At 38.0% G+C, this 13,992-nt stretch overlaps 1 pseudogene across 1 annotated transcript; it reads right to left on the bottom strand.

The window, feature by feature from the left end:
* Window positions 1-124: 124 nt before the first annotated feature.
* Window positions 125-13,624, bottom strand: LOC113673558 (uncharacterized; annotated as a pseudogene). Its single transcript, XR_016185514.1, has 17 exons — window positions 13,503-13,624; window positions 11,628-11,709; window positions 11,134-11,209; window positions 10,936-10,987; window positions 10,215-10,777; window positions 9,238-9,534; window positions 8,588-8,869; window positions 6,479-6,763; window positions 5,686-5,976; window positions 5,199-5,370; window positions 4,810-5,018; window positions 4,026-4,210; window positions 3,083-3,592; window positions 1,757-1,968; window positions 1,592-1,632; window positions 1,284-1,380; window positions 125-647 (listed from the first exon to the last, which is right to left on the bottom strand). The product of XR_016185514.1 is annotated as an uncharacterized LOC113673558 (transcript).
* Between the last annotated feature and the right edge of the window lie 368 nt (window positions 13,625-13,992).

The following is a 13,992-nucleotide window of genomic DNA, read 5'->3' on the forward strand; positions in this document are numbered from 1 at the left end:
AAGTAGTGGAATGGCGGAATATTCTACAACGCGTAGTGCCTTGTTGTATGAAACAAAAGTCTCGCAAAAATGGAATTGCAAAGAAATGAGAAAATGATTTGTAATCAACAGGCAAATCATTATAAAAAGAAGGCTAATTTCATCATTATTAGAGCCAAGGGATAGACCGACAGAGGAACAGTGAGGTTCTTGAGCTAGCTCCTAGCCCTTATAAGTTATTATTACGATTACTTTTGTTATCATCATCATCAATATTATAATTATTATTTTATTATTAATATGATAACTTGTTATAATTTCATTAGTAGTTGAGTGTCAATTATTCACTATATTCTTGAATCGTCTTTTTCTTGTGGAGCAGGGCTCTCATAGGTATGTGGGGTGTGGCAGGTTTTCTGTTTTGCATGCGAGACAAATCTTCTGCAACGCTACCTCATCATCATATAACCCCTGCATCTTTTCAATGCTACACAAAATTGTGCTATACCAGTAGCCATATGCAGTCTTAACTGTCTATCGTTGTTATTTTGTTTGGATCAAAGTAAGGCGTGTCTCTTGTCATCATTTCTTCAAGCGTGGATATCAATTGTTCAAATGTCGGTCGATCGTCTGGATTGTCTCTCCAACAGTCTGACATGAAAGAATATCTAAATAGGGTAAAAAAAGAGAGTGTTTGTGATTCGAAAACGTGATTTCCCTTTAGGAAGGTATATATTGATACTGAGATGTACACTATTAATTGTATTGGTCTTGAGTGAATATTATTTTATTCAGCAAATCTGTTTCATTGTAATGTAGTGGTATATTGATTGCTTCTTGGAACCGCATTTGTCGAAGTAGTCTGACCATAGTTAACAAAGAGACGTTCTGCCTAAGATAATGTAACGCTTATCCTTCCGGAGGGGTTTCAAAACACCGCTTTGTTTGAGTTATATGGAGAAAACAAGCCATAATTTCTGCTAAAAGGTCCGCACATGAGGCTTTTGGATCTGACGATAACCGTCTGCTTCTCCAAGGATTATTGTCTTTCCCACCAGATATGGCGAAATCAAAGTGATGCGGTGTGTCTCTTAATTGTGGAATGTTTTTACTCTCTATGCCTTTTCGTAAACTATATTTATGTCATTCTCGTTTTAAGCTTTTAGTTACATCAGAAATGTTCCCACAACCTACCTCCTCCTAACCTGTAACTCTTAAATATTGTTAGAGAATTTGAAACCACGATAGTTTGTTTAAATTGAAAAACACTTATCAGTCTGCGAAGATTTAATAAGCCGACTTACAGTTCTTCAGAACAAATGTTTGGTTTCTCCAAACGGTGTCCCATTTTGAGAAGAACAAACAAATCTTTGTTGTCAACCCCAGGATACGGAGTGTCTCCTATAACGGGGTAAAAAGGAAATGTTTTGACTTGGAGACACTCGATTATTACATAAAAACACAGAAAGTTTTGTATTTTTTTTCGAGTGATTTTATAAAGCATAAATGGTTAAGAACCTTAATCTTGAATAGCAACTTTAGATAAAAGCCAAAGAGGAGTCGACAACGACAACAAATACAACACCAACAAAATTCATTTGCTTTGTCTTACCCATTGTTGCTAATTCCCACACAAAAACTCCATATGACCATCTGAAAAAATTGAAAAATTTTCTGAACGAAACATCGAAGGTTGCACCGAATAAAGACAGATAGATAACAATTAGCAATTTACTGGTTGGGAAATGAACACTGTATGAAAATATTTTGAACTTACACATCGCTTTTGGAAGTGAATTTATTGGTTGAAATGACCTCAGGTGCCATCCATTTAACAGGTACTTTCTTCGTATTGTTCATTTCATATATATCATTTTCGGTGTGACGTAGTAGGCCAAAGTCGGCAATCTTTACTACTCTGCCCTTCCCAAGAAGAATGTTGCGGGCAGCCAGATCACGATGAACGAATCCTCTGCTGGCCAAGTAATTCTATGACAAAGAAAAAACATTCTGTCTCAGAAAACAAGCGTTAAGGTGTGATGCGCGGGGTGATATTTAGAATCCGTCTTCTGGACTGAGTTAAAAAAAAAATTATCTGGAATCTTTCGAGACACTACTTTCTTACATTATGATATTAGAGATAAATCTGAATTAATATTCCTTCATTTGTGCAGCACGCGATGTGCTTGAGATAGTAACAGGGCACTCAATCTGTGTTATGTTGCCTTTAGAGATTTGTGATTGCTGTTAGAAGCAAGGAAACAGCGTTAGGCCATCTTTACAGTACTTTGTTGTCTACGTGGCTGTTTTTTATATACTAAATGAGCCATTGTAAATGAAAACAATACCTCATCATAAGAAATGATGTCGCATCTATACAATCGTATACCTGTTTCTTCTAAAACAGCATGCAGAAAGTGACGCTTATCTCAGTTACTACATGCTATTCTTGGTGTGTTCAGAAATTCGTATGGCATTGACTGCCAATTGAGAAGGCTACAGAATTAGCCTTCTCGAATAGGCGATTTTCAAGATCCAGAACCCCTCAATTTTAAAATGAGGCCAATTACCAATCCGTTTTCGTGAAACGAGTTTATATTTGCATGAGGATATAAGTAGGGAGTTTAAGAAACGACGACGGCGATGCCATGGACAATGTCGGTTAAAAAATGAACTTATATTTTACCTATGAATCATACGAATCTCGCGATACTCTAATGCCATTTAGTTTGTTTCTCACCAGCAAAACTCTCTCGAAACTGAATATGGAACCCAGCCTTAAATGAGGAATAGAAATTTTAAAAATTAGCTATCGTTCACCTTCTCCAGACAACGCAAAGTTTGGTCATTTCACGTTGTTGTTTTGCAGAGGACGCAAAGAAATTTACAAAGTCTTAAAACGCTCGTGCCCAGCCTTTGTTCTGTTCATTAAACTCTGTGTTTTTTGTGGCGTTCCCGTTGCCGTCGTGGTTTTCTTAAACTCTTTAATATCATTTTCACACCAAAGGCTTTGCAATTTCCCTCATTTTGAAAGGGACTGAAACCTGGGACATCTCGGAAGTGCCTAGGTATTCTTAACCTCTAAGACCCTGTGGATGCTCACCATTCCTTCCGCAACCTGCCACGCAAAGCAAAGAAGGTCCTTTACTGATAGTTCCTCATTTTCGTCCTAACATTTCGAGGTAGTCGTGGTTTCTATCAAGTTAACAACAGAGGCGGAACGACCTGAGGTATGCCTTGGTTGTGGAACAGCGTTGTTCATGAGATTCCACGACGGACCGCCAATATCACCCTTTGTCACAATTTCCTTTCTAATCAGTTCTTCTCTTTCCTCGTCCGTGCCCTGTTCGCAGGTATTTGTTTTGATGGTGTTTTCTTGGACCGGAATGGCTTGTTTGTCTATGAATCCTCTTGTGGTTTCATATCCATGTTTTGTCTCTATCGTCAATGGCTCTCGTTCTTCCAAACTGAATACATCGTGCTCGCCTCTTACTAAATCTGGGTGGCCTATTAGAAGTTCACAGTCGTCCATTCCTTGTCCATTTTCAGCTGTTTTCGAACTTGTAGGTAATTCTTTGAAGACATCCGAGGTGGCCTCATTTCTAGCTCTAATCTGAATGAGAAAATATAAATTGTCTTAATATTTTTGAGATTGACGCTAGATTTCTGGTCTAATTCTGCGTACGTTGTACGAGTTTGTTGATGAGTTTGTTGCACCTAGCGGAAGAATTGACTTATATCGATGAGGTTACTTTACTATTCAAATCGCAGTCGCAGAACTCTCACCAAACTTCATTGAAAGTTTTATCATTGCATAAATGTAGAGTTTAAAGGTATGAAGAAGGTCTGACCCTCCACGCAAAGATAGGAAGGGGAAAGGCAAACTAGACAAACGATTAAACCCTCCCCGCCCAGGGGGCTTTAGTCAAACCGTTTTGACGTTATGAAGACAGGTTTGCATACCCAGATTCCTTCCCTATCTCATACCAACAACAGCTGGAAGATATCTCGAGCAAATCGGGTTGCCACGGTACACCTTGCCTCACCTGACTTCTTTGGCTTCTCAGCCACCGAAGAAGATCCCCATGTGGAAGATATTCCACTATTAAATAAATGGGCTCTGACTTGACCCAAAAGCCCAGCATAGGTAACAAATTCTTGTGAAAACCAATTTCCTTCATGAGTCCGATCTCCTGTAGAAGTTGTCTTTTGCCTTCCTCTTTCCGCGTTTCTACAGATTGGATGAAGAAAACAATTGTTATCAAGACTGTTTCTGTAACTGATCCGTTTTAGCTCCTTATTTCATCCCTACCGCCAAGTAGAAATTAATAGTTCTTGCCTTTGAAATCTCCTGCTGAGAAAAAAATCCTAAATCTTCTTTTAATTTCTATAAAAAATCCCTTAAAATTATCATGCTTGAAAACTATACTTATAATTGATAATCATGGCTTTTCCAATTTGAGGAATGCTTTCTGTTTGATAGAAAATTTTTTAAACTCGAAGTGTAACTACATTCTGTTCTAATGGTCTTTACTCACTCACTATAAATGCTTTGACATATTAATTCTTTCTTTTTAATGCATTGCTTTATCCAATCAGGGCACTCTATAGCTAGTTGAGATGAGTTAAATACGTAAATTTGATTTGATTTCACAAACGCCTAAAAACAAGTGAAGCCATCGTTTGGATACCTGCATCCTTTTCGAAAACGGGGTGACTTGTCGGAAGCAATCATATGCAGATCACGATATTTGCTTAAATTGAACCCGCGAGGATAACGGACAGAATTGTTCAGCTCCAAATGGAACAAATTATGACTGCAATAATTACCTAGAGGTGTTTTAATAGCAACAACTATGCCTTCACTGATATCCAGTCACTCTTCTTTGGGTTTGAAAAAAACCTCGACGCTTGCAATTTTCATCATTACACCTTTGTGGACTTTTCCGTATGCACCACGACCAAGCTCTTCCATAAATGTCACTCGCTGAGGTGGGGTCTCCTGGTGGAGAAGGTGGACAATTTCCCACTTTGCTGATCTAAGAAATATATGTTGAATATGTTGTAAGAGTGACTTAAATTCATTAGTATCGTCAAGGGCTCGACTGAAAAACATTTATAACTCTTTGGGAAGTTTGTGGCAAATAGAATTCCATAGAAATTGTCAGTCTTATTTGATCTTGTTATCGCATAATAAAATGTTGTTAAAAAATCCTCACCTTCCACTGGTAGAATTTGCTTTCTTTTTCCTCCATCTTGCGATTAGGATCGTTAAGGACACAAGCAGGATAATTACAACACAGCTACTAACTATACCAGCAATGACTACGTTGGAGTCGTTGGTACCACTACCACTTCCTTCGTTTGTGATTGGTGTTTGGCCTAATAGGGCTAATTGATATTTCATATTAATTCTCTTGCAGCGAAAAATAACCTTCCTTGTCATAATAGGCGGTCGGATAAAAGTAAAAAAAAGGAACAAGACAATTTCCTTGCATTGATTTTGACAAAGTCTCCGACACGTTCTCAAGATAGGAGAGGGAAAAACATGGAATGTACAAAACTGTGTTGGTTCGTCATCAAGGCTCGGAAAAAAGTAAAAAGAAAGGAACAAGATCTTTTTTTCATCAACTTTGTCAACGATTTCAAACGGTTCTCAAGTAAAATAGAAAAAACATTAAATGCGTAAAAACCGCTTTGAAATACCTGTAGTTGTTATGTTATAAGGAGGTGACATTTTGCTTTCTCCTGCAGAATTAGACGCAGTCAGTGCTAGCTGGTATTGCTGACCACACTTGAGCGGAAAAATTTTGTGAGTTCGTCTGACGTCATATATACTTATTTCGTGCCACGTGCTATATGAGTCTGGAATCTCTCTGTAGTAAATTGTGTACTTCTTTAAAGGGCAGCCATTGTCCTTCGGGGGATTCCAAGAAATGTTCACTTTACAGTCTTCTGAAATTGTGATTGAACTGTGTTCAATAGGCGATGGTGAATCTGTAAGAGGAGGTAACACATCACACCATCACAGAATAATGTTTTCCGGCTAAGAGCTTGAATTGCTAAATCTGATTCCAGTGAGATTAGAAATGAGGTGCGTATCAGGAGAAAATAAGGGGCATAGAAGGAAACTCCCACTCCAGGCTTAAGATGTGTCAATTTCTCTTGCCACACTTATACTTGCAGTGAAGTGTAGCGCCCAGAGCAGCATAAACATTGAAATGTTTGGAGCGAGTAGGATACGATTAATAAAAAAAAAACAATTAGTTGAGAAAAAATTTATTGCGATCGATGACATTCCTGCGTTCGCACGCATGTTAAACTTATCCCGTTTCGTAAACCCCTGTGAGTTCAAGCTGATCATGGATGAATCTCTGCATACTGCATACTGCTGTTGATATTAAGGACTTTATAATGGCAACGGAAGGACGTTCATTCGCTTTCAATGGGCCGAAGAAAGAAAAACAAGTTGATCTAAAACGGTCTGGGATCAGAGTACCTCCAAAAGTCTGCGTATTCTTTATGTTTCCGTTCCGCAGCGTTTCTCCATGTGAGCTCCATGCCGTGACTGCAATTTCGTAAACCGTTGTGCAATTCAACTGAAGAGTCGTTTGGAAGTCGTCTCTTGAAACTATAACATTTGTCCAGTTTACAGACCGACGCTCCATTGTTTCTCTGTAGTACACGGTGAACCTTGAAACATTGCATTCGCCAACGAAGGGATTTTCCCATCTGACCGTCACATTGCTCTTCCTAACCTCTGGTTTTTTCATTTTTGGAAAGTCTAAGAAAAAAAGTGTTATTGAAAATCAATATTGCATGAAACAGACACTGCGAATGATTTGCCCGCCCGTCGCTCATTCGTCTGTGCTTCTGTCTGTTTATCTCCTGTTTCATTTGTTCAGATTATCGCCCGTCTTGAGTAGGTTATCGTTTTATTGTTATTTATCGCTATTTATTTTTTTATTCTCCAACCATTAAAGCTCGCCACTTATACTTTTTCAACTGTTTCAACAGTAACCGTACAAGTCGCCCGAGAGTCATCACGCCCGAAGTCATGTCGCCCGAAACCTGAGTCATGTTGCCCGAAACCTGAGTCATGTTGCCCGAAATTTTAGTTATGTCGCCCGAAAAAAAGTCAAGTCGCCCAAAGAAACAAATATTAAAAAGATCAGAATTTCAGACTGTAAATAGGCAATGACGTTAAGAAATTTTTTATCACTAAAGCGCTCTTTGTTTCCGACAACACCATGAGGATTCTTAAAGCGCTGTTCGTTCCTAACAACAAAGGGAAACGTTGTTCGTTTCCAACAACAAAATGAAGCGTTGTTCGTTTGGTATGTAACAGTATATAACAGTCTACTGTTTATGCTTGTGACTTTTTTCACAGTAGTAGTCTGATAGCATCATTTCCCTTAGCATCAGAACAGGCAAAAATTATGTGGTTGTGCTCTGTTTCCTCTGGCGGTCGCATGTATATTTTGATCCGATCAAAGTATATATGAAAAGGGTAATGCTAGCCACAATACGAATACAAACTAATCAAAATGAGCATTTATCCCTGCATTGAGTGTGATGACGAAGTTAGACCACGTCAACAAGGCCTATAGTGCGATGATTACGGTCGATCATATGGCCTTTCTGACCATATGATCGATTTCTGTGTAGTCAAAATCTTCATGGCTTTGTTAGAAACCAAGAAAAAGTTTCTCATGCTCACGAAACGTCTGTGACTAAGAAACGAGTACGTACCAAATAAACAACGCTTCATTTTTTTGTATGAAACGGAGAACGCTTCCCTTTGTTGTTAGAAACGAACCACGCTTTTAGAATCGTTACTCAAACATATTTCAATTCCGAACATATGATCGATTTCTGTGTAGTCAAAGTCTTCATGGTATTGTTAGAAACCAAGAAAAAGTTTCTCAAGCTTACGAAACGTCCGTGAGTAAGAAACGATTACATACCAAACGAACAACGCTGCATTTTGTTGTTGGAAACGAACAACGTTTCCCTTTGTTGTTAGGAACGAACAGCGCTTTAAGAATCTTCATGGTGTTGTCGGTAACAAAGAGCGCTTTAGTGATAAAAATTACTCAACGTTATTGCCTATTAACAGTCTGAAATTCTGATCTTTTTAGTATTTGTTTCTTCGGGCGACTTGACCTTTTTTTTTCGGGCGACATAACTAAAATTTCGGGCAACACGACTCAGGTTTCGGGCGACATGACTTCGTGCGAGATGACTCTCGGGCGACTTTACTGTAAACCGTTTCAACCTGTAGCAGTTTAGCAATTTGTCGAAACATTCAGTACTACCGACAACAGTCCCTCTTGTCTGTATGATCAGATGCACGATTTAATATTTAATGGTATTCCAGAGCTCAAATCATATACTGCTTCATAATGGTTTTAGGTCGGCTCAGAAAAGTGATCAATCAAATTTTGGCCTTTAGCCAGTAGGATTCGAAAATGCTCAGCCAACTCAACCCACCAAAAACAGTTGATCCCACTAGAACACGAGCTCAGAATAGACCGGCAACAGTCTTTGAACTTTAAGACTCTTTAACGGTACACTATTAACACCTTATAGGACCAGTTATAATTACCTTGTCCGGTTTTGACCTTCCACCAACTGCTAGGTAGAGGCGTCTCGCCAAATGCCGTCCTGGCGGTGACTGCAATTAGGTAGACTTTATGGCATTTCAGTTTAAGTGTATGTTTAAATTCCGTCGCAGGAACTTGTTCAGTTTTTTCTGTCCATTCTTCTACGTTTTTATACTTATACCTGAGAATATGGTTTTTCACATCGCAGTCTACAAGGCGTGACCATGAAACCGTTACTAAGTTTCCCTTTACCTCCGGGTCGTGATTCAAAATTTCTGGAAAATCTGGAAAAGGAAAGAGTAACTTCGTTGACTGCACCATTATTATAATACGTTAAAGTTAGGTAGACCTTGCCGCGAGAAACCCTTCGGGAGTCATTTATTTTAACATGTTATAACTGGCTATACACACTTTGGCGGGCTGCGAACCTCAGTCCAAAAATACGATTTTGTAAATGACTCGCGCGTGTTTCAACATTTTACCTACATTTTTCTTGGAAACTATGTTTAAAATGATAAGGCTTTGTTTACTATAGAAAAAGAATAAAATGAAATAAAATTGACCCTCGAAGGTCTACCGTATCCTTAAACTTTTCTCTCGTGGTATTAGCGCTTTTTTTGACCAATGAGAACGATGGATTTTGTTTTCTTACCTTGTCCAGTTAGTACCTTCCAATGATTGCTGGCATCTCTTGGAGCCTCTATATTTTCACTATTTTGTGACCTCTCGGCAGTAACCGCTACATCATACTTTTTGAAACACTCCAGCTCAAGATCATATTGATTAGCTCCCTTGGACACGTTTCGGAACTTCCATTGAGTGGAGTTTACTTCTTTGTAATATACAAAGAAGTTGTCAGAAGGACACTGTCCTTCAAAGATTCTCTTCCACTTGACCATGACATGTTTCCCCGGGACACTGACGGTTTTCTGCGTCATCAGTGGAACACCTTAAGGAGGGAATATTCAGTGCTGGATTTCTTTCATTCAATATTATGAGACTTGTGGGCGAGTGTATCAAAAGGGTGAAGCCAATCAGTAAAACCGAATTTGAACATTTGTTCCATTTGATCTTACAACCTGAACCCTTTCTTGTTAAACGAGGAAATTTAATTTCAAAAGGGGCACGCCCTCAAGGTTTCTTTTTGTTTAGTGTTTTTAAGATTTGATTTTCTAACGAGTGGAAATCAGAAATTGAACCGCGGTAATAACAAGAATGAAAATTGACTACAGACTCAATTCGTTTGTGATTCGAGGTCAGGAAAATAAAACCGGGATACAGCAGTAAGCGAGTGTTCGTGTGCAATCCCTGCACAACCTATGCATCAAAGGAACTCATTGAAATGTTTGCCCAGTTGGAAAACACAAGCTAGTCAGTTTCCCAATACTGGATCTTTCGTTTGCCCATCACGTTCTTGTAGAAGCAGGGATGGCACAGATGCGAGAGCTACCTCCCAGCACTGTGGTGAATTTAATACCCGAATTCACTCCCGCCCCTTCCCCCACAACAACCAAAACTCAAAACCCTAAATTCTACCTGGAAGAAAGTTGTTTGGGTTTGATACCCCGTTGAAGTGCCTCCGTCAAATTCAAATTCATCTTTTTTCTAATTTCTTATTTATGAATTCACCTTTAAAGACGCTCATGATATTAGCCCGCGAGAGTGCCGTTCCAATGACAAATAGATCCATTATTGATCCGCTGAACTGGTGGAGCCCCGGGTATCCTCCTATGTAAGCTGTTTCACTCTCAAAGGATCCTTCATTTTTCAACGAAGAATCTAACGTGTTCCCATCCATTTCTTTACCATCTACAAACAATTTTATTTCATAACCGTCCCAAGTCGCAGCTGTATGGACCCATTTATGTAGACGAACCCGCTCATGTGCTTCTTTTAATCTCAAGGTACTTTTTCCAAAGACTCTGCTGTTCAAGGACAGCTTACCGCCATGAATGATTGCAAACATATACTTTTGCGTCGTCAAATCTGCCAAAATGACTTGATAGGAGTCAGTTTTTGTGTTGTACCTTTTCAATTTGATCCAGCACATTATTGTATAGGACTCTCTTTCGCTGATATCTGTTTTGGTCCGAATTTCAGCGTAAGACGCGCTAATTTCTCCTTCCTGCCCAAATATCAGCGCCTTGCTTCCATTACACCTGCTGTCTTTTTCTAAGTTCACAGCGCTGTAGCTATAAGATACATAATGGTAAATATGAATATTACATCTACATTTATTCTCCAATTCTTGCATTTCCCCAAGAGAAACCAAGAGGAAAATATAATCAATGCTTGATGCTCAAGGCTTTGTTTTTTTGGGGTAATAAAATATGGCTTATATTTCACCGACCTTATGTTCAGCTCTTCACCATTTAGTTTCCAGTGCATAAGAACATCAAAGTCTGCAAAATAACAAAGATCACCTTGATAAACACGATTCTGGAAAAATAATATACTTTTGCTCTCAATACTTAAAGTGGAGCTACACTAGTACTGAAACTTCAAGGTTTTGGGAGACCAGTAACTTGACAAGCATAAAATTAATTACCTTTCTCCCTATTTTCTCGCGGATCTGATATATTCTCGGTTGACTCTCCGGAACCGTTCCTAAATTGGAAAGCAGTCTGAAAACATAAAAGGTAATATTTTAAGTCTTAAAATAGAGTGTGAAGTGACCAACGATTAATTTACTTGGAAAATTCTGCTGAGTAAACAACTTTTTTGAAGTGGAAATTATATACGGAAATATGATATCACGAGATGGCAAATAGGGAAGGGTAATATCATATTTGGGTTTTTCTCGCCGCACTCCACCCTCTCGGATTGAATCGCTTCAGTACTCCTGCGTGTTCGGTTTTTTCTGAGTCATTCTTTTTAAATCGTTTTCCCTTAGCACTGGTTAGCTTTCGGGAGTACTTTGGTTTTGTTCGAAAAGCATTCTATTACTATCCATTTTTCAACCATTTTTGGACAAAGGTAATAGCCAAGAAGTGTAAAATATTCCATCAAACAGAAATCCATGGTGTATCAGGTGTAACTCACCCCAAAAAATAAACTTCCTGCTATAATCAGTTGTAAATTGATGTCCATAACGTTAAAACTTCCTGTGTTTTCCTTGTATCACCTGCGAACACTTGAATAGAAAAGAAAGAAAGAAGCAAATTAATCAATTGAATTCTCTTTAATACAAATTGTTAAGTGACAGTACTCTTCATAAATACATACACATTTTTTGCTGTAAACGATACATATTTTAAAATAATTTTCAATAATCCCTAAAGTCTAAATCCTTTTAAGTTGTTCAGTTTATCTGTTTTCACTCGGAACCTTCAAAAAGACGCCAGAGCGTTTTAATGCATTATCACGTAAATTGATACAGAGCACTTACGACTCTTACGACTCCTTACTGCTAGCAGTGGCACGGCTTACTGAAAATTCGTTTCCAAGGCGAACGAAGTGTTTGCCGGTAGAATTTTATCAATGCTTTTCTGGGACTCATGAGAAACGGTAATATTCACAATAAGACGTAGTGTCAGTTATGACATGCACACTTACTAGCACGGGCATCGTACTGTCAACTTTTTAAAAATTATAAAATCTAAAATACGATGTAGAGGTTGAAACGCACCAAAACACTTTACCACTCGCTTTCAGGGACTGATGATCTAGGCAGGCAGTTTTAGACATGCTTTTCTTTTGATTATTTGCTTTGAAAATTATTCGTTGATCTGTCATCGATATTTGAACCTCAATTGTTTTTATGCAAAGCTTAAGCTCGACAGAAGAAAAGTCGAATAAATTTACGAACGATAGTATACAGATGGCGGGTCAAATTGGCAGTAGACAGCTGAAATAGGCAGTTACGAATACCGATCTGAAAAGCATTTTCAGCCTCCAAGAATTTTTCTACGCTTCTGGTTGACATTTCGTAAACTCTATAGAATAAATTAAGCACACTAGCATCTTTTAACTCACGCGCCGATACTGCGTGCCAATTCAAGACGCATTATTCTCTGTTTGACAACATTGGTATCAGGTATCGGACAATAGTCTTTTACATAAAATATTTGCATGGAAAATTACCTTATATCATGCCTTTCAAAGAAAGCCCTCATTCATAAAGTACACAGTTTAAGTGGAGGATGTCAGTTTTATGACTTGTAAAACCAACCTCGTCATCTAACCGCAATGAACATATGAACGGATGAAAGTACTAATTACAACTCAAGTCATGACTCAAAAAAGATAAAAATTAAAATTTTAAATTAAGGATCACTCCATGTCTTGTATAAAATGCTGATCTAAAAGTGAAGAAAAAGCAAGCGCCATATGGCACACACGAATATCATCTTTTCCCGCCATTTTCAAGTTTTCTCTTGTTGTTGGAAGATTAATTTATAAGCTATATTCCTAGGCTTAGGTTTTTACTTCTCTAATGCCAATGAATTGCAAATGTTATTACGAAGTAAACATTTTAGCTTTGTATTTTAAGGTCCTCAAGGTGCTTTTATTAGAAAAATTATTCAACTGAAATAAGAAAACACGAACTCGAATTGTCTGTTCCTCACCAATCGGAGTTATTTTGATATTTTACCAAAACTATTTAAAAATAGTTTTGGAACAAAAAGTAAAGGGGAGTTACTCCTAAAATAAGCATTGCTTTGACAGATGTTACATGGAACACACAAACTTTTCACTTTAATATCTTATGAATATAAGGTTTAAAACAACTTAAAGGTTCGAGAAATGATGAAAGAAACTAGACAGGACTTTGATGAGCTTCTCTTTCTAGGCTAGAATAAAACGTAATGAGAAGCTGGTATGTAATTCCAGTTGCCTTTAGAACTTGTAATCAGTATGCAACTTTGTGTCTTAAAAGATCTTGAGAAAGAACGAAAGAAGGAATATTTTAAATACCTTTTAGAGAAACCAAAAGAACGTCGTCTGGTCGAGCGGAAGATATTTATAGTTGGTACATAGGCAGCAAATTATTGCAGCTTATATGTTTTAAGTGAGCAGTGAACTTTAAGTTATTCAGTAAGACCGAGAGGGGACTGAAATGGTGAATGGGGTATTACCGCTGGACAAAATGTTCGGCGGGATATCTTTCTCTATTCAAATATTCAATCGTTAATACACTTACTTTTATCTATTTAGCGTGATATTTTTTATTGTATATTCATCGATTCCATACACGTGAGCAATTTAAAGAACGCAATATCATTCCATTTTTTAAGAGGCCCAGACACGAGGAAAAATTGTTCCTCGTGATCTCTACGGAGATGAAAGATCAACGAGGCACATTGAGTGTTTTGAATTTTATGTTCATTTTCTAAAAGCAGAAGGGGCGAACCCTCCTTATACCATTTTTGAGTCTTTTCTTTTATTAAAACACTTAATTTTTTTA

Source organism: Pocillopora damicornis, chromosome 4 (assembly GCF_964200805.1).
Source record: "Pocillopora damicornis chromosome 4, jaPocDami1.2, whole genome shotgun sequence".
Classification (NCBI taxonomy): Eukaryota; Metazoa; Cnidaria; class Anthozoa; order Scleractinia; family Pocilloporidae; genus Pocillopora; species Pocillopora damicornis.